Source organism: Apteryx rowi, unplaced genomic scaffold (assembly GCF_003343035.1).
Source record: "Apteryx rowi isolate R43461 unplaced genomic scaffold, aptRow1 scaffold_52, whole genome shotgun sequence".
Lineage (NCBI taxonomy): Eukaryota > Metazoa > Chordata > Aves > Apterygiformes > Apterygidae > Apteryx > Apteryx rowi.
Genome location: NW_020450783.1, coordinates 3,606,203 through 3,628,084, shown reverse-complemented (window position 1 = coordinate 3,628,084; position 21,882 = coordinate 3,606,203). Strand labels below are relative to the sequence as shown.

The following is a 21,882-nucleotide window of genomic DNA, read 5'->3' as shown; positions in this document are numbered from 1 at the left end:
GTTGATGAGCTCTGCAGAAGAACTGGTTGTGATGGAGACAACTGCTCAGATCTAAGGGGAAGAGGTGGCTGCTTTGAGGCAAAAGACTGATCCATAAGAGGGTTTTCCCCTCACCTTCTTCAGGTGAGGAGAGAAAGTCATTGCAAAGCTTTGGACAAATTCTTCTTGGAATAAACTTCAGTCAGGAGTGGACAGGAAATCCAATCTGCATTCACCATCTGGCAATACTTTGCTGTGAAGTGGCAGTTAGCTATAATGACAGATGGGATGGTATCAGACAAGACATCTCCAAACTTGATCCAACGACCACTTAAGTCTCGAGGAGTTTGGAGAGCAACAGTTATCCTGCAAGAGTACTTTCATGAGAAAACTACAACAGAAAGGGTTTAGCCCTCTGCTTTTATGTTTCACATGAACAAGCCTATTATTTGAGATTGGAGGTTGTTTTTCCTTAGCAAATGTAATCACAAGAAGTTGCCATCCTGGCCCACACTTGGGCTTGGCAGAAATTCTCCAGAGAAAATCTTGCATTCTTCAACTGGAGACAGACTTTGACATCATTTGTGGGCCAAAGTCTAGAGGGTTGAACAGATAAGAACCCCATTATAACTGGGCTCATTTTGTACAAAAGAATGGGCAATTATTTCTAATAGCCACTTTGAAGGAATGAAAAACCTCAAAACTGCCCGTGCCCCCAATAGTGCCTGTCAGCAGCAACTGTTCTTCCTGTGCTCCTGACAATTCCCAGTCACAGGGCCATATCAAACAGACTAATTTGGTGCCAGTTGGTGGAATAAGGGTCACATGGCTCACTCAGTTGAAAAGGGCAGATCAGGATCCATCATCTATGCTGGCAGGCACAGAGATGCTTCAAAAATATCTTTATTGGAAGTTGAAAACTGTGCAATTCTCATGCTCAACAGCTGAATGCACACAAGAACACAAGATACAGACAAATGCATCTGTCAGCTTGGACAAGCTTGATTTACTTCTTTATATAAACATACAGCTTTATACTTTGAAAAGCCACTGAGTAAATATATTTTCTCCTCAGGTAGTGCCAGACATACACAGAAGTGAAAGGAAAGCAAAAAGGAAGAACAGGCATGTTTTAAGTGAAGCCATGATCAGACTGTAGCTCTGTTCTACCACATGGGGAAAATACTTCAGGAAATGAGAGTCAAACTTCTGTTGAGGAATCACCTTCAGGTGCTGACACATGAGCTCCAGGTTCCTCCAGGCCAGGCAAAAAGCCTGCTTAAGCAGCAGTCACATCCATGCCGAAATAGCTTGATTGTTCCTGCTTTAGTTTGTTCAGTCAAGACTAGGGCCTCACACAAGTAATATTTTTCATTTGAATAGCCCTTTTACCTTATATTGAGGCTAGTCTGGTAACTAGGTGAGTAAAAATAYGAGTGCATCAGATGATGTCCCTGAATCCAAGAGGCCCAGAGTATTTCTGTAGTACTGCTGATATTCTCTCTCAGATAGCAATAGCATAAGCCCCAGAGAACATTTTGCCTGAAGAAACTGATGTTTGTGGGGCAGGGAGAGAAACATATAGCATTTTTCAGATCTAAAACAAATGTGTTTAACTTCACATTAGAGAAGAGAATCCCCATACCTGTTAGCAATTCTTTATACAGATCTGTAAACACACATGGCCATATCTTATACAGTAAAACCCTGCTCCCAATCCATTTACTACACAAAATACATTCTACATTTACTTGTCATTTGTATTCTACAGATTCCTTCTGTGAACTACAAAAGATGAAACAGAAATAAATGTGTTTGCCYAAAGATCAGCAGCAGAATATTCAAACACAGCTCTTTCACCAACCTCCTGACTGAAATCTTACAAGCACTTGCAGCTCTTTTTTTGATATAAATGCTTTGCAGGGACAGCTCTTCAAAATTAGGAAACTGATGGTCAGATCTAATCTCAAAAGCAATAGAAGTAATAACAAAGGAATAGCAGAGCCAGAAATCGGTGCAATTGCTCACTAAAATAGAAACACTGTCAGTAAGAAAGTGCAGCCACACATAAATGCCCATTAACTTTAGTCTTGGGAATTGCATTTGCCTGTGGGGGTTATAACAGGCCCCTGACTTTCCCCATTTAACTCCCTCAAATTACTGAGGGACACTGAGACCATTGCTATCACACAGGAAATTATCTTAGGGAAACAGCAGTACTCTGAGTACTGAGAGTGCAAAGAGCTTTCCACACCTCAGTCACTACAAGGAAAGCCAGGTTTATTAGCATCCAAATAATTCTGGTTCAGGAACTCACCACAGGCATAGAAGTAGAAGCACATAGAAGGGAAAGGGCAGGAGACATGAATGAAGATCTCTGTGACTGCTTATGATGTTAGCAGAAGGAGCTTCTGTTGCTCTTACTCAGACCTTTGGTATCAGTCTTAGCATTTGTTTTATTTCATGCTCCAGCTTCAGTTTTGTTTACTCTGAGGTGATATCACAATTCAGGTGCCTTAGAAGAACAGATGCCCTCTAGCTTCAGGAGAAGAAAAGATTTAATCTAATAAGCCCTAAGACCTTCTCAGAATGCTGTTTAATAACCACCTGGTAACATTCTTCTGAGAAGCTAAGGACAGACACCCTTGCTTTTAGGGCTTGATTTAAACCCCAGGGCAGATACTGGAAAAAAATTTACCACCATACTTGGATCTGGCCCTCCAACACTATGTTAACTAAATGCTAACCCAGTTTTTTTAGCTCTGTCTAAAGTATGAGCTCTTTCCCACTTCCTAGAATTCCACTTCCAAGTGGATTCCAAGCACTGAGAGCAAAGGATTCAGAAACAAGTTCATCATGCACCTAGCTACAACTAAAATCCTTTTGTCAATATAAAATCATTACAAAGGTTAAATATACATGAAAAAGGTTAGATATACATATATACTGTATATATTGATAACTAGAAACAAAAACATCAGCCCTTTCCACCCTTTAGGCAATCCACAAACACACAAAGCGATTCTGAGGAAAGCTCTTCAGCTACCTTTTCTCTCCCCCTTGTTTGAGGAGCAAAACACCCGACTGATGCAGATGAATGATATGCAACTGACACAAGGTCCAGTGGCAGCCAGACAGCTTTGCCTGACCCTTTAGCTGCCAGGGCTAATGTTAAAAAGATGAAGGCACCTGAGGGAAAGAATAAACATTACACCAACTGAAGCTTTTCCCAAACAAAAATAATATACACTCATGACCAATCTGTGAAAGGAGAACCCTCAACCAAATAAAGCACCGTGAAACGCGTTGGCAAGCAGATGCCCTTCACTCTGCTCTGAGTCTGCTCATTTCAACTGCGGAAGAGGTCCAGGAATCCCTAGAGGGACTGGGTGAGGACAAGGCTTGCAATATTTCCTTATTTCCATCAGAGTCATTTTGGGATTCACACCTGTAAAACAAGGATGGAAAGAAGAGAAAACAAGATGTTTAATCAGGAGTGCTTAGAATGGCACAAAACATCAATACGTGGAGCTGTCCCTTGTTTGTATGGGCAGGCTTAGGTGACTGGTGAGCTGAAAACAAAAGGGATATGAGGCAATCTTCTCTTCATTAGATTGCTGGAGATGACTCAATCCTAGCAGCTTCTCTTCCTGTGCAGAGGATGCACAATCACTGAAGGTACCATGATACTTGCTGCTGCTKTTGGCAGTGTCTACAAGACAGGTGAAGGTCTTCAGACAAAGTGGCAGAACTATACTCTCCCAAGTTCCAGTCTTAGTGTCAAGACTTTACACAGCTAATGTATTACACTACATAGCAGCTTTTCTGGAAAGAAACCATAGGCTGACATTTGCACCAAACATTTGCTTTCTGGGGCAGCAATTATTTTTGCTTYGGAGAAAGAACTAAGTTTTAGGAAACAAGGGTTTTTGTTTCAGAAGTAGTAGCCAGTATGGTTGGATTATCCCTCTCTTTAAGCCACACTGAGTTAACCTTTAAGCAGCTTTGCAACCACTTTTGCATAGGTCTAGCAGGAAGAACAGAGCAACACTTAAAAACATTGTGCTTGCCTACAGAGTGTAGGAAGCAAGTAACACTCCTTCCCCTAGAAAAAGCAGCAACATGGAAATAAACATCACCCAGAATTCTAATACTACTACAAAATGCAAGCCTACATCGTTCAGTTCCARTCCAGAACTGAATATGAAACAAAACACTGCTGTGTTTAGCTTTTGGCAGTTGCTGCATTAGGCCTGTTTTTAGGTCTGTCTCAGTAGAAGTCAAACAGATTCAGATCAAGCATTTTCATATAAGCAGATCTGTAACTGAGGGACGAGCAGTAGCGCGCAGCAGACCAATAGGCACTGTACAGAAGCAAAAAAATGGCAATACTGATTTAGAGAAGACTTGGCTGCATCCGGGGACAAGAGACAGTTATAGGAGGTAGGCTAGGTGCTCACAGGGAACCAGAGAGCAGTCAAACAGGGTACAAAGATCATCAGGTATTATTGCAGCAGAGGACAGCACTTTGGATTCTAAGAGATCTTTGTGGTGAATTTACAGGTTTTAACAGGTTTCTTCACACATTTTTCCCCCACCTCACAAGAGCACTAAACACTGTCCTGGGAGACCAGTGTCATTGTGTTTTACCCATGGGAAACAGCTGGCCTGTTTTCAAGGAGATATTCTAGTTTAGAAGCACTTCTAATCAGGAAGGGCTCACGCCCATTGCACAAGAAGGCCTGAAACACCTGTTACATTGTCGGACAGTGGAAGGTCCCTCAGATCGAAAAGTAATTGCTATGCTTATCTCATGAAAGCTCAGTATTTTGGAAAGGTGATAGGTTCAGCCCAGATAAGACACGGTCTGTCTCCAGCCAAGAGTCACCTCTGTGTATGCAGTATTGTAATCCAGTGACATTGCAGCTGGGTTGGGAATACACTGCCCTTGCTGTAAGACATAATACATAGCTGAATAAGCCCTCAGTTGCTATTCCATCTGCCAAATAAAGAAAAGAGGACAAAACTATACACCCCTGACCACAGGCATAATCCTGTGGAGTGTTCACTGCCCCGATATCAATGGGACTCTGCTTTTCATAAAATAAAGCCCATGATACGGAGAGAAGCACTGGCAGGCTGCAAGGGAATGATCATAGTCACCACCTAAAGGAAGCCTGTAAGAACTTTTTCTGTAGAGAAACGTGGATTTCAGCTAGGTTAGGCAAATACAAAAAGGAATAAAGAACTGAAGGTATTTTAGAACCAAWATTATTTCACTGGAAGTTTCAAAATTAATAGTTCTATGATTAAGGGCTGAAAGAGGGTAAATAAGTCAATGGGAAATAAGCTATTTCCAATCAAATATTATATTTTTAAAGTTTAATAAAAGTTACCAGCTAACTCTTTTTAATGAAGTTAGAAACTTTCTAAAATTTAAAATATTATTACTCTGCAAAACATACATGGTATCCATGTATAAATGCTACTGTAATATTTAATGATATCTAAAGAGCATATCTAATATTTTAATATTAGACTTACTCATGGTTTAGCTTTTTACCAGGGTCACTGAAGCCAGGGAAACTACAGACATACAGAAAGAAGCAATCTGAGTGTTTTCAGACTACTGCAGGTGTTGAATCATCTTGGTAAGATATATGAGAATTAACACTACTTAGGAAACTGTCATTTATTCAGCGGAAGCACTGATGTGATGACAGGAGTTCCAGTAACTGCTTAAAAAAATGCATGCAATTCTTTCTGCAAAGTATTTCTTTTGCTATCAAAAGTAGCCCTAACTAGAAACTGGGCAAGTAGATCTAGTTCTTCTACTGTCCTTCTGAACAAGAAGCTAAGTTAAGTCCCAAATGACTTACCTTGCTTCCTTGCTTTTGCTTTCTACAGAGCCAGGCAAATGGAGCTGTTTGCAGGCCTGTGCAGGTACCCAGAATGTTTTATGTAAACAAAAGAAGGTACACAAAGAGCGAACCCTGAGCCTGTAGTTGGAAGTATTTGCATCAAACTCCCAGCTCTCAGTGAGGCACCAGTCAGGTAGGAAACAAGGAAAAAAGTGAACTATGATCAAGGCTTTATGAAAGCACAAATGCACCATCTGAAGTTCCTACCAAAAATGAGGCTACTTAGAAAGCAAAATACTTTGCCCTCACTTTAAAGACTATGGCTTTTCTGCATTCCCCATTAAGAACAGGTGGTCTTGAAAGACTAGAGGGTGGCCCTTGCCTTTCACTCACTCAAGCCAGGGAACACAGCCTAAAAATAGCTCCAAAGTACTTGAATGCAAGTGTACTCTTACTTGTGTAGTCCTTAGAGTCTGTCCTGAGCAGGGGTGTCTACCTCAGGCAGTTCTTGAACCCTGAACAAACTTTGATTTTTTTTTTTTTCTTTTGAATTTACAGAATCACACTTTGGTTGTTCTCTCATAAGATATGGAGACGGATGCAGTCACAAATAGATGGTGACATAAAGGAGCAAGGAAAGCCACCACAAAGCTCTTCACTTTTGCGGGTTCTCCTTATTCTTTTGAATAAGGAACCACAGTATGATATTATTTTTCCTGCCCTCAAAAGAAAAGCAATATCTTCTACAAAGCAGGAACTGATATGAACAGTATGTTTTCAGACTATCAGGCTTCTCTGATTGTTTTACATGGTGAGCATTAAACGGTTTCCCTACTYGCATTTCTTCCCAATCCAAACACTGATGCATCGGATGATTGAGAAAAAGTTATTTTTGTGGTACAACGAAGGTAATTCTCACCAATGTGGAAAATTCTGTGAAGTTTACAGATGAAAAAACAAAGTAACATCAAATTTTTACCATTATAGATGAATCAAAAATGTGGATATTACCTTTCTGTGCTTTTTTGTTGAGTTTGGTTAGTTTTGAGCAGCAGATTTTTCTAACCTTCCGACCTAAGGGTGAAAAATAATATATTACCAATGGAGACAGAGGATGCAGTTATCTGTGTGCATTCACCAAGCAGGTTAAACTCCTCAGACATTTTGGCTATTGCTTTACATTTGAAATCCTTGAACAGAGATCTGCAAAACAAAGGATCATCATGACTGATTTTTCATTACTGCATATAGCCTTATCCGTAGGACAGAACAGGAATGAATTTTTCTTTCCCATCATTGCTAGTGGATACACTACATTAGACAAATTGTGGAGATTTTCACAGTCGATGAATTTCAACTGCCTTAACCCAATAAACAGACTTTGCACTGTTTTTATAGTTAATTACTTAATGAAAAGTATAAAAATTATTGAGAGAGAGACTGTGTAGCCACATGCACAGGGGTGTAGAATAGGTTACTATCCCCTGCCTACTAGATCTAAATAAGAGACTTTGATTGCATACTGAACGCTGGATACAGAGTGTTGGCTACATTAGAAAAGAAAGGTCAGTTCTAAAGCGACCATGGAGCAGAAAGGACTGCGAGCAGTGAATCCTCACATAGGCTCAGTGTTTCCAGTAATCTTGGTGGCATGGCTCTACAGCTGCRGCTAGCGATGGCAGCTGCTCTAGCATCCTAGGAGGTTGGGGTTTCTTACCAGTGTTGCTTCCTTCCGATCTAACAGGTTTCAAATGACAAGACRCACAGCCAGGCACTTCTACCGCAGCTAGAGCGGGTAACGCTGCACTGAGGCAAGAGAGAACTACACAGACGAGAAGAGAAGGACAGACGCTGGGCAATGCCTTCAACTGCAGGCATAAGTAGGTTTGGGTGAGGGTGCTTGGCTGAGTGTTAAAGGGTTGATTTATCTTAGCCAACCCCAATCGGAATAGGGGTATTTTTCTCAAGGAGCAGTAAGAGGTGGCTAAAGCTTCTCCCAGGCTGTTCCCTCACACTTCTGCTCCAGCTGCACTCAAGCACACTCACATGCTTAAGAGGCTTTGGCAACCTCACGCACATTACTGAAACTGTGTTCCAGTCAGTGTGTTTGCAGATAGTGTCCTTTGCACATTTCCTCTCCCCTTTCTGACACAGGGAAGGGCTAAACCTCTAGGATGCACACTAACAGAAGGGAACATCATTGCAGGAACCTGCATGTTTTGATTTGGGTTTTTAATCAGGGGTGGTTTTCTCCTATCCTTCCTTCTGTGCTCCTGAAGACTCATCTAGCTATCCTTCTCCAACTCCCTTTGCACCATTTCTTCTCAAGTTCCCCATAAGGGGCCTGGGAAGCCTGAATAGAAGTAAAAAATGCAAAGGGGGCAGAAACACTTCAGGTATATACATACACACTGATATTTCCCTAGTTTTCACTCACCCTCACCACAGCTCTAGCCAATAGCTCTAACAGGATAGATAAAAAGACTGGGCTGCTCATCTGACCAGTCTTAAAGACAGCTTCTACATGTTTCTCCTCAGTCACATGCACACTTAAAATGATTCCTATGAGGTTTCTAGAAAATATGAAGCACAACAAATCTGCTGCCCCTGACCTTTGGACACTTAGCTTATTTGTCTTTCCTTATCTCATATTCATTCTCTACATCTATGTAAAAGCTAAACACCATGGAACAATCATGCCATCTGAGATTTACAACATCAAACATTAAAAAGCTGAACAGATAGCTACAGAAGTTAACACCTTTCAGATCAAAAATCTGCTACATTGCCCCCTTCAAATCCAGAATGACATCTCCAGATGCGTTGCAGTAGAAAGACAAAACTCCACTTTTAAAATTTAAACTGCTTTGTGAAGCTCTGTGCATTCAAATACTGCAAAATGCTGAGTGGCACAAAGTAATACAGTAATTAAAACATGTAGCATCGGGGGGTGGGGGGGGCAACAGTTTTTCTGACTGAGGGTCAGAAGAGCTGTTCCCACACGCTCTTCAGCAAAGAACTCATTTACTCCAGTTCTGGGTATCTGACTTAGCTTCATACTCTCTTGTTCCACAAGGACAGCAACTTTATCCATTAAGGTATTTCCTGATTAGCAAGAAATATTTTTATATTGTCAAATGGATATCTACTGAAAAAATAACAGGAATTCTTTTCAGGGGAGGGATTATTTCAGGGAAATTAATCATGCTGAACTACATGCAACAGGTAGTAACAGAGGCCTCTGCAAGGCAGAGGAAACACTACTGTGAAAGCCAAATGAAGCTTTGATACACAACCACATTCGGCAACTCTAGATTCTTTTCCAAGTTAATTTTGCCCTTCCATCTCTATTGCCAAGTTCTGTTTTCTAGAATTAAATCAGCATACAGTTAGAGAATAAGCATTTTTATATCACAAGAGGAAAGAACAGGAAAAGAAACAAGGCAGTTGTGTTAGAAGAAAGTACTGTACCTTCTRCCATAAAGGTGCTGAAGCACAGAAGTAAGACAAACAAGAAGCTACAGAGTGCCAGCAGCTTCATCCTTTCAGCTAGTCAGGAGGCTTCTCCAATGAGACCGAAAGCAGCGTTCTGGTCTGCCTCCAGCATAACCTTACGTTTTTATAAGGTAGATCGGAAGGAATGCTGTGTTCAGGATGGGTGGAGATTTGGCCTTTGTATTGCACTTCAAGGGATGGAAAGAAACAGCCCTCCCTACTAGAAGAAACAGTTGACTCACAAATCAAGCAGCAATTAACTTACATTAGAGAGGGTCCTTCCAGTTAATGTGGAGAGCCCGGCTTTGAGTATCAGAGTAAAGGGATGCTCTGAGGCACAGTCTCACCTTACAGCCGGGTCCTGTGGTTCTACAGCAGCTTCCTTAGGTCACCTCATGTGCTCTTTTGAGTGCTTGCAAAGGCAGAAAGCACTATGAAAAATGAAGCTGTGTGGACAGGTAACTGGAAAAGGCAAAACAAACCCGTAGTTTATTATTAACTTCTCAGTATCTATCATACCTGGATAATGAAGTCTCTTAGAGACTCCTTTTAACAGTCAAGATAAAGAAGTCCACCAAATTCGACACAGTACCAAGGTTCAGAGAGAATGTATTAAAAAACTCTTTCAAGCAGGGATGAGCTGCAGAGCTGACAGTCTCCTACATCAGGCAGGAATTTAGGTTTGGCACCACCAGCTTATTCTGAAAAGATTTGGTTCCCAACTGGGAGAATAAGCTATGAGAGTCAGGCAGCCTCTGAGGTACAAGCGGTATCTGCAAGCTGCTCATGCTTGAAATGGCAGTGGGAAAGGAGGTTTCACGCTAGCATATAGCATGCAGGTACACCCCCACCACACACGTACTGAAATTCAGAGGTTTCACATTTGAGGTTCTGGATTTGGTTTCCTTCTTGTGCCGGACTGCCAACCTTCCAATCAGGTCATCCCTTTATCTACCAGTTTTAGCTAAAAACACCCTTGTATTTCTACATTGCTACCTTGTGATGTCCAAATATTGTGAGATTTGCTAATGCCCAATAGTCTTTTTTGCCAAAGCTGACATTACCAAGCCTGTAAGATGAAAATTAGTAACAACACGTGCTACAGATAGCATTATCTTCAAAGCACTTTATGAACAGTCCTGCCTTACCATTAGCACACCTCAGAACATGGTATGGTTTCCAGTTCATAACACTGCTAAGCCTCTCAGAAAGTACTCTTACAGTTCAGTCAATAAAAAGGAAAAAAAAAAAGGACAAGACAGCTTTAGTGCTGCTTTTGTTCTTGGGTTTCTTATCAGGAGTACAAACATACAGACATAAGCCTAATCTTGCACTTTTAAAAATCAGCAAAATATTTGCCAGTTAATAGAGAATCAATCCTATAATTTGTAGAGAATTTTTATACTCCCCTCTAATGGTAGAACAGTCATTAGCATAGCCAAATTTGATTTGTTTTTATGTTTTTAAAATATAAATAGTTATATTTAAACCAGAAGTACTATAGGAAGTGTTTTTGACTTGGAAACATCTAGAAAATCCATTTTATTAACTAAATCAAATTTAGGACTTCGGCGCACCAACAGAAACATTAAATTACTTCAGATGTACTCTGAACTGGGAAGAATATTTGAGCCATAAGCTTAGAATACAGGATGAAATCTAAGTTGATTACAGCTGAATCTCTTCTGAATGGCTTTCCTGGAACAATCTTTTCAGTTCCATCAGTAAACTTCTATTTTAACAGACAGCTTGATTTGTGGCTAAAGCATTGCAAACATGCATTTGTGGAAGTTGTGGCACAGTCCTTCCCACCTCAAATTAGGAAAAGCCTTGAGTGCCTTTTTTTGTCCATTCTTGTTCAGGAAAGTACTCACCTGATTTTAACAGGGTGGCAAATGACTCTCCTGYATAGGGAACTACACCACACAAAATCAAGACTGAAATTCTCAGTTTTCTAGGCTAAATGATACTCTCATCAAGACAATGATAGTTACCTCTTCTTCCTGTACAACCCTGACAGCAAAGCTGCAGATAGGGAGAGGAAAAGAAAATGAGATTTTAAATAGGATACGTGACCTGCCAAGCTATTTAAATTCTTCCAGATATTAAGTCAAGTTTTATTAACTAAAAAGAAAAGCCGGCTAGGTGGTATTCACTGTCAGCAAAGGCACTAGGAACACAAGAAGGGATAGTACAGGTAGTCAAATTTTGCTGAGGGTGTAGTTCAGCACGCAGCCCTTGCAATTGTCTCCTTACTAGCAATTAAATTAAGAGGACAGAAACAACGCAGTTTTCTGCCATTTGTTTCATCTTTTCCTTCAGAATCTCCAGTATACAGAAACTTTCTCACTGGATAAGCCAAATCTTTGCACAGACAGAGCAAGTAGACATGATCTTTTTCCAAGAAAACAAAAAACCAAAAAATTCAGCCTAAACTGAGCATGTAGAACATGCTGGGAAACATCACAGGCTAGTCATCCTAGTTGCTAAGATCAGCAGAACATCCAACATGTTCAAAGGCAGGAGAGAGGACAGGTGGGAGAGTCATTTCTCTGCAACATTCGATCAGGCTGCTTGAATAATGGTAGTGCTCAGGCAGGTAAGTACCTCAAACTACAGTATTTTATCTCCATCGCACTGGGAAAATTCCAGGCAAGCTCATGTATATAAGAGGACATTGCACAATACAGGGAGATAATTAACACTGCAAAAGGAGCCTAGCTGTTAGCAGTAAGACATTTTCAATATATCTGAGAGCTAAAGTAAAACAAACAAAACAAAACAAAACCCCCCACTAATTCCACAGAGTKTAGTCTACTACCCCATGAATTTGAATCAGATCTCACTTAAATCTGGAAGTGTTTAATTACTATATGTAATTGTTATCCCTGTAAAAGCTAAGAAATCACATCTTGTTTTAAATTTTGGTCTTGTCAAAGTCAGTGAGGACTTTTCTACTGAGTGGACTCAGGCCAAATTTTTTTGTTTGTTTTTTGAAACTGAAATCCTCCCAAAATGTCTGGGAAAGATGGGGCAGCAGGGATAGTGCATGGAGTCTGAAAGCTAGAGAGGGAATAACTGTGGTGATTATTCCATGTGTTTTGTGATGTATCACTACATATACTTGTAGTTCAATTAACTCTGCTTTATCTGTTAGGGATAAAAACTGTACACTGAACAGAAGACTGAAAGATATTTTTCAAGAGCTGTATTGCTTTGGTTTGCTGGAAGAAAAAGGTAAAAAAATCCTGATTTACTGGCAAAAAAGTTAACTTCGTTACTTAGCATAATCATATGTAGGTAATAATCATGTGAACAGAATGCTTTAACAGTAACCCACAAAATAAATATTGGAAATCAAAGTGTAGCCTCTCTAATGAGAAATGGTCAAAATTCTCATGTTAAAACTTGTTACCTATTCTGATCTATTAAAGCCATCTTTTTTTTTAAATCTCAAAAATAATTTTAGTTTCACTGACTCTAAGGTGGTTATTTCTGAAACTCACTGACACTCAAATCTTCCCATTCTTCTCTGCCAAGAACGAACTATTATCTTTTTTTCCTTAAGAATGACTCTGTTGATATCAGGAAGACAACAGAAAAGAAATTCAAGTCACATCTCAGCTCTGCCTCTTAAAATGGCAGCTGCCTCACCCAAACAGCTTTCTTCCTTAAACATGAAAGTGAAGTACAGATGAAAGAAATCTCATAGAAGGTACATATTAACTCAAACCTACCACGACTTTATCCCCAAGGAATACAGGTCTTTAAAACATTGAATAACACCGCTGCCTTCCTTTCCTGCGTACAAAAAAAATAGCTTAATATAGAAAAGGAAGTTAGCAGGTAATACTGGATATCAGTTACAGAAGAGAATCTCATCACAAGATGGCTATTGACACTTCCAGTTACATTCATTTAATTAAACTGGACGATTGCTGGAATGTTAAATGCATTACAGCTGCTGCCAGCATCTACCTCAAAGAAAAAAAATATTTTTCTTCTGAAATATTTACAACAGAACATTGGCAATAGGAGTGTTTACAACGACTTGTTTTCCTAAATAGAAATGACTAGACCGCAACTTTACCATCTGCCCTGAGCAAGAAGCGAGCAAGCGCTACTTGAGGGTCCCCTTTGTCTTCCGAGCAGAAGACACAGGCTGCTGCTAGGTCTCCCCTTCTGCAGCAACCAAAGCCTGCCAGCTACCGTGATTGAACCTGCCTCCTTTCCTTATCCCTGCACACCCAGCTACGCCACAGGGGGGAAAAAGAGCAGGCGGCAGGAAGCTGTGCTATCTGCCCAGGAGAGCAGTTTTAAACTGCTCACCCCTCTTCTGCCCGTAAAGCCTGCTCTTGCATTTCTTGTTCTGTTTTTAGAGAAGCCAGTCAACCACTTGTCTAAAACCTTTTGTCCCAGAAGAGCGCAAAGGACTTTGGCAGACGAGTCCAAAAATTGCCCACGAACCTCCAAGTCCGCTTGCCAGTAAGGGAGGCTGCCACTACAACTAAGGTGCACACAAGAACGAGCAGTAGGACTTTATCTGCAAAGCATTAGCTGCCCTCCGACCAGAGGGGATCAGCAACCTCTTTCAAAGCACAGTAGAACAGCCAGCTTCTTTATTTTCTCTTCTCCAGCATGTCCAGCAACTACAGCCTTCTCCATTCTGCTGAAAACACATCACCTTTTCCAAGATAAGTTATCCTTAGGCTTATACAGTTGGATCCTTCACCTTTACTTCACACAGTCTGCCTGTAACCTTTGCCATCGCTGAGCGCCCGCATCCCCTAGTCCTCACGGGAGAGGAAGTTCAAGCAGGAAGTTTCCTGTTCATTGAATGGCCACACTATCCATTCAAGCTACGTCTCATGAAACACTGTGGTTAGAAACCCTACCGATGCATATAGCAACTCAGCAAGGAGGCTGCTATGGGGCAAAAAGCAACGAACACGCTGTCAGGTGGAAAGCTCGGCCAGCCAGGAAAATGGAGGCAAGGGGCAGAACAGTAGCATTCCCAAGTTAAAGCATATGGTTTCTAACTTGACACTAGCTGAGCATTTCTGGCTTGGAGCTGGACTCAGTTAGCTTTTGAATTTTTATAAGCCAAAAGCTTTCCCTTGTGAGTAAGAAATGTCTGCTCTCATCAGCTCTAATCTTGCCATCAAGCTGAACTTGCTCTCTCCAGAACTGCACTCGCCTTCCCCCCAGGAAACCCACGCTTTCCCCACGGCAGCTCTCTCCTGTGTCCCAGCACGGCCCACCATCCGCCCAACCTACTGCAACAGCATTCACCTGCCTGTAACCACACCAATTCCCATGAAGTGCCTTGCTGAAAACCATAAACTCCAGGACCCACAGCTGCGATTTTATTTTTAAATGGGCCTTGTGTTTGCTCTGTATATACCAATGAATACATCCAAATATTTCACAGTATGCCTAATTATGAGTGGAAAGGTCAAGAGTGCTCTAAGGTGGTGGGGGATTTTTTTGTTTGTTTTTTAAAGAAACTAGTATCTACTCACCCTTTTGTTAAAAGCTCCCTGCTCTTCAACAGGGCTTTGTCATGATATATACGCTAAGGAACAATACGGCTGTGGCAGAGGTTGAGCCTGTAACTAAGTTACCCTCTTATCATAGGCCAGGACTACAACTGACTGTGCCATGTCCCACGCACTATGGACGACATTTATTTGAAGCACTTTAAGTCATCATTTTAAAATCATAAGTTAGAACAGCAGCAGATGTTAATACCTGCTGTTAATCCTGTTTCAATCCATACACATTTGTTATTTTTCTAAGGAAAGGTTCACCACAGCTGGTTAATATAACCATAATTGTCAGGTCAGTTTTCACAAAATATGGCCTTTGGCCACAATCCACTACTTTTTTGCATAGCCGGAGGAGGTATAAACACTTATTTTAACATTTACTGAGCTCAGTATATGCTTATTCTGCTTTTCAATGTTTATATTTTTAGTATGGCAGATTAATGTACTAAATTTTTCACTTATGATTTTTGCAAGACTGTTCTGCTAACTCCTTTCTTTACAGCTGGAAGTCTCCCCATTTTCCAGCATTCATAATTCCTTGCTGCTCTGGTAGGATGAGTTATTCCTGGATTCACTAGCTCTGCCCTTTCTTCTTCCCTCCATTGCTAAGGTTCCACGCAGGTCTTGGTTAGATAAACCCTTGTCATTATCATAAGGGTTTAACTTTACTCCTTCCAATATTTATCCCTATCGTTCCTTCTTAAAGGGCAGCAGCTGAGGGATTCTTTATTCTTTGTTCCTGTCAGAGCTTCTCTTCTCTGCCTTACACCCTTGATTACRTTGCTTTCTTTCAAGGGACATTCATTCAGTTTGCCAAACATGCTCTAGCTGGTCCTATAATTTCTGTTCTTTAAAACATATTTCAGCTCATTTCTTACCCTGCTAGTTTTCCTTTCTCTTCCTATTTGATATTATAGTGCAACATCTGGTGCTTGTTTAGTGTTACATATGTACATATAAATAGGACAAATGGCATACCTAATTATGACCATAAAGCTCTGTGGCATTATATGCTGCTCCAGACACGACTCAATTATACACAAACAGAAGTCTGCTAAAAATTCCCCACCTTTTACGGGAATTCCTTGTTCCGCTGGGTATGCCAAAGAACAAACAGGGCATATGCTTACCCTGTAACTAAATTAAAATCTGATCCTAAGTACTGACTACAGTTGATATTTCTAAGGACTCCCATGATGTTTCAAGTAATTCTACTTTAAGTCATGATCTAAATAAGCAGTTGGAAAACACTATTAATAATTGATTTTCACTTTTTTTTTTTGCAACCATACACAGTTATTTTCATAAGAAAGCGTTCTTTACAAGTGGCTGGTATAAGCAAGAAAGCCAGACCTATCTCATAGATACATTTTCAGTCTGCACAGCAGAAAAGACCATGAAATTTGACTATTTTTGTAAGGTAAGGTCCAATGTAATAAGCATTGTACCTTTCATCCAACTTGGCCTTTGCCCTAAATCCAGCACTGTTGTAAACCATGAGGTAATATGCTCTGGCCTTCAAACCTATAAAATAACATATCTATAAAACAATAACACTTAGCATACCTGCTGCCTTTATAAAACTTGAATTGCTCTCCAAAAGACAAAGATGATTCCTTCCTACTTCTGCCTACATTAAAAAACAAAATTAACTCTTTAATATTTGAAGAGTTTGATAAGGCAGGTTGTTTATAAATGATCTTCAGTTGTAGCAAACAATCTAAAAATAGTTGCCATAGATTCACTTTTAATTTTGAAAGGACCTTGCTTTGAAAAATGAAAAAAAATGCATTCAAATACCCCTTCCACCCAGTATTTCAGTAAGAACTGGGGTTTTATTTCAACACTTGGCCGTCTCAGCGACCTTCAGACATCAAAACAGGGAGGGGGCTCTTACAACACAGGAAACTGAGTAAATCAGTCTGTGGAAACTCTTGGTGAGGACAGCTGTTCAAACCTGTAGTCTGGCGCTGGAATACCAATTGCTATGACGGTAAATAACCTGCCAGTGCAAGGCCTGAGATCAGTCAGTAACCCAACATTCGCCCACCCCCATTTTACCATGCAAAGAACATTCTCTGATCAGAATTATAATGTAGAGCTGACACACTCCAGGAAAGCAAAACGTGATTCATATAGTCTCACCTGCCATGTCTCCGACTGATTACGTTTAGATCCTTTGCCACACTGCTTTTAGAGCCAAAGATGAAGGGGAATGTGTTCAAAAAGACACGTTGTCTTCATTAATTCCCCTCACCCCTTGATTTTAATACTTCAAGCCCAGAAACAGTACTATTAATGCTTACCAAGGCATGAGTTACTACCTTAGATGTTCTTTTTTTCCTCCACGTAAACATGACAAGCAACATTAGTGGTACTTTACCAGCAAATGCAAGCTAGTTGTCGCACGTGTCTGTGTTAAGTTTCTGAACAATTCTTTAGGCCTACTGTAAAGCATTTTTTTTTAGTAACTTGCACGCAGAAGCTAAACTTCAAATGAAAGACGGGGAGCAGGTTGTATGAAAGAGACATCTGTTAATAAGTTATGTGTTGCCGCTTCCTGATAGTGGTCCTGACACCAGTAAAAGTTATTGCAAATTTTTAATTACCAGAGTTGTATTTAAAGAAATAGCATGACAACATTGTCTTCCTGGAAACAGAGTTGGCCAACAGAGAATATGCCAGGAGCAGAAAAAAACCTGGAGCTTCTGACCATTATCTGCAACAAACAGCTAAACACTTAACCGGAAAAGTCTTTTAAGATTGAATGCAACTGCATGAAACATACTAGATTTCCATTCTCTAAATGTTAACGTGGTCTAGGTATCTGCAGAAGTACTAGAATCCTTCCTAGATGCTAACTCATCACCACTGCAATGGTGAGACAGCAGAGGCACGATATCTGCATTAAGGTAATGGCTGTTGAATTGCAGGTCTTCATGTACTAAGTGCAAGTCTAAAAATCACTACACCATCCCACCTAGACCAGACACAGGATGGCACCAATCTACCATCACTGTTAATTCACTTCACTGATGGTCCAGAAAGGAAGACGTTCCGTTTTTCCTCCTGGATAATACAACACATCCTCTCCCATCACCATCTTTTTCTGAGAAAAATATCACAAGAAAAGTTTGAATAACAACTGCAAAACCAAACAACTGCATTTCTTAGAACATTGCTTCCTTCAGGATTTTTGAATAACTTGTAGAAGTAATTTAACTTTTTTTCCCCCAAGACAATTTAATGAAACAAAATTCCAGGTATGTTGGCTAATTCTATTTGTGCCCCAAGGGAATGAGAAATACAAGCTGAATAGAAATGCAAAAAGCCCACTATCCCATGACTTACATCTCTTACTGAGATCGATTCAGACAAAACTTCGGCTCCCAATAAAAGCTTTGCTGCAGTTTTGCTAGCCCATCAAATTTCTGGCTAAAAGTAAAGTCATTTTTCATGAACTGCGCATTTTCTTCTATTCCTGCGCAGCCACATAAATACAACTGAGATGACCATAAATGCTTTGGGGAACAGACTGTGTTCATTGCATTGAAATGGTGCCCAGTGAACTGGATCATGGGATTTTTATCTCCTGCAAGCTAACACAAGTAATTACCACTAAATCAAAGGATGGAACATTATTCTCAGACAACTGTCTCTCGGTAGGAGCTGGGGGAAGGTGGAGGAGTTAAGATTCATACCATTCTAGAAGTGCAGACAGCCTTAGCCTTTGCTTCTAAAGGTCTTAGTTCAAATTCATTTTGGTTGTGTGGAATGATCAGCGTACCCGCAATCCACAGAAGAACCAGTAAAAGAGCCATAGCCGCTGAGCAACAGCATTTATGCCAATTCAGAAGGACACAAACTTCCTCTGCTGTCCCTGCCTCAAGGCACTGCTACCAACTCCTGTCTGATCAGTACAGACAGTTTATCTACATTTTTAAGTAAAAGATCAATATACAGATTAATCACAAAGTCTTCCTGGAAGCCCTAGAGGCTGACAGCTGCACAGTATTTTCTCCTTTGGAGGCTTGCCAGCTGAATTAAATGGCTTATCTATTCAGGAAAAGAAGAGTGCAATGTCTGCCAAGACATTTGTCATTGTACCACTTCGTTTTCTCATATTAAATTTTCTAGAATTAAGCATTAGATAACCAGACTAGTTATTTTGTACAAAATACCTGATGAAGTGTCTTGTATTCTCCTACTATCTTTCTGAAGAAAAAAGAAAAAGTATTTTCTTAAGCAGCAGCTGAGAGCAAAACAGAGTGGAATCTTTTAGAGCAAAGGTTAATAGAAATAAGGATAATCTTTCCCCTTTCGGTGCCTGCATTTTCCCCCACTCTGCAGAACAACTGACATGCAGCAGGAACAGAACTGCTGTCRCAACCAGAAGGTTTTGCAGCTCCTCTGGTCATCTTGTCAGAGAGATGTGAAGCTCTGGCACATTAGCTGTCCATACCAGCTTACTAACTTACATCTTGCTTAAGCAACTGAGCCAGAGTACTAGTAGTGCAATAAGAAAATGTTATTTCTCTCACATGTAGCACTGCATCCAACATCAGTATTTTTGGACTGAGGCCTTGGCTCATTTTGGTACACCTTCAGAGGCCAACAGCTACCATGATAAACTGGCCTTCATCCCACCTAAGGCCTTGAAGGATGAGAGAGAACGGAAATCACACACAAAAACACAGGGGAAGCAGGGACAAAGCTGTTACTACAACTTTGCCACCTTGCCTGTAGGGGGAAAGTTATAAACAAGCAAAATAAATGCAGCTACAAACCTCACCTAATAGTGCAAAGCCATCCAAAAGAGTGACCTGTTACAAGAGAAGAGCGAATACGCACAGCTTGCAACAGCGAACAAAGCATACAAGTCTCACAGGCGCATCAGATGCTGGTTTTACAGCAGGATTACTTGCAAGGCACAAACTCAGGAAGTTACTAGAGATTTGCTGTAAAAGCTCTGTGGAAAAGAGAAATTATTACTTCAGTTTTGCTCTTTACTCCAGTTTTTACTAGTTACTATATCCCAGACACTGTCATTATTACCTCTTTCTAATACAGAGAGTAAATACAACTCCAGTAAAACCATGCAGTCTGCAGTTTCTACAGTTCATACCCTTCTTTGAAAAGGAAGGCCAGTGTATACTCCAATAGAACCACAGTGATTCATAATTAGTCTAACCTGAATTAAGTGAACTTTGTATCCTGGAATTTCTTAATGCTTCATGCTTTCCCACAACTCCAAAGTTAGAGCTTTCATTTATCACCAAATTTAACAAGACCTTTTTCTCCAATTGTTTTATTTTCCTTATGCTACAAGCACCTGCTTCAACCTGGTTAGAGGAAGTTCTCATATGTGAAGCACAGATTTTCCTTATAATGGCATGAGCTTCTATCATTAGAACCATACTACCATACCATACAAGATTCATTAATCTTGTAATATTTTAGCATACCACCTCCAGAAAAAATGAGTACACAAAAATTAGAATTTTCAGAGTCCATCCAGCCTCTTACCAATGCAACTGCTAGGAAAAGAAAGCCTTGAACACATCTGAATTTAACCATAAGAGCTCAAACTACCTTTTTACATGACAGAGACATGCTTTGACTTTTGAACATAAAGTATTAGCAACATGAACCTAAGGATACATTCCTTATCTCCCTGGATGACCGAGAAATATTTCCCTTTGTACTTACTTTCCAGCCCCATACTCACCTTGAAAATAGCAGCAACCTCTTTTCAACTGCAAAGGTATAATAAAACATTTGCTACTCCTTTTGTAAAATAAAGGCTTCAAACAAAAAGGCTATTGTGTCTCAGACTTCTAGGTAACAGACTCTGAAGTCAGATTTGCTTGCTTTACAGTAATTTGTGTTTTCATTGAATCTCCTGTTCCCAATCCCTCTCCTGATGCACTTTTAAACTTATATATTCTTTGACCTTGTTACACTTTTCCCTCTTCTTAGCGAGTCTGGAGATGACACTAGTTCATTGCTTCTAGTCTTCCATTTGCAGTTGGCTCAACAATGTTTTCTGCCTTTCTGCTTCTCCCGTCTTATCTTAGATTGAATTTACAATGGACTTTTAATTCTCTTCAATTCCCCAAACCACAGATGGAACCTTACAAGGAAGGAGGTCCTCACTCTTCCCAACCTGTGTCTGCTGGAAATACTGCACTTTTAGCAGGTTGTTTCCGTGGAGCTTCCTAGCTTCGCCACCGCCTGTCCGACCTGCATGCCCCCCACCAAGGCAGGTGCTGCCCCCCACCAAGGCAGGTGCTGCCCCCCACCAACACCCACCTCCACCCCGCTGCCCAGACAAGCAACACCCACAAACACACACTCCTATGCCAAAGGGCACATGCAGGATGCACTGCACAAAGCCTCAATTAACTTCAGTAGACAGCACTCCTACACTCTTACCCTAGGATATATATATTTTTAAAACATGCTTCTAATTACATGGAAGTCCCTTTGAAAACCAGGAGGCTACAGACAAAATTTATGCAGACATTGCGGACAGGATTCACTCAAGAAATCAGTGTTTTGGAAGCAGTCTGGCCACATAAGCCTCCATTTGCCATTAAGAACCCGAGGATGGATGAATCCCAACATCCTTCAACTGCCACCTCCAAATCGAGGGCAGATTATCCACCCTGTTTGAATTCAGCACCAGGCCGTTCAGGTGCCATCATGGACAGTGGAACTAATGAGAAAATAAGTTACAATGGGTCTAGCCATAAACTCGATGTCGCTGTATGTTAAGAGTAACATAACAGGCAAAACAACCCTCCAAACAAATGAAAACTCCACATGTTGCTCCTGACACAGTTCTTACCACCTTGGACTAACCAAGCTGGAATCACAGCACACTTCTCTGTCCACCTTCATGCTGGTATGAGCTACTAATGTGATTGAATTCACTGTAGCCAAACAGCACAAATTCCCACTTTCGTTGCCTTTAGAGGAGAGAAAACAAGCAAACA

At 40.6% G+C, this 21,882-nt stretch overlaps 2 long non-coding RNA genes across 2 annotated transcripts; both read right to left on the bottom strand.

Annotated features, from left to right (window-relative positions):
* Positions 1 to 957: 957 nt before the first annotated feature.
* On the bottom strand, positions 958 to 3,357 carry LOC112973059. The gene is made up of 2 exons (XR_003255871.1): positions 3,275 to 3,357; positions 958 to 3,168 (listed from the first exon to the last, which is right to left on the bottom strand). It is a non-coding gene; the product is annotated as an uncharacterized LOC112973059 (long non-coding RNA).
* A 42-nt stretch (positions 3,358 to 3,399) lies between these two features.
* On the bottom strand, positions 3,400 to 21,114 carry LOC112973060. The gene is made up of 3 exons (XR_003255872.1): positions 9,683 to 21,114; positions 6,852 to 6,914; positions 3,400 to 3,427 (listed from the first exon to the last, which is right to left on the bottom strand). It is a non-coding gene; the product is annotated as an uncharacterized LOC112973060 (long non-coding RNA).
* Between the last annotated feature and the right edge of the window lie 768 nt (positions 21,115 to 21,882).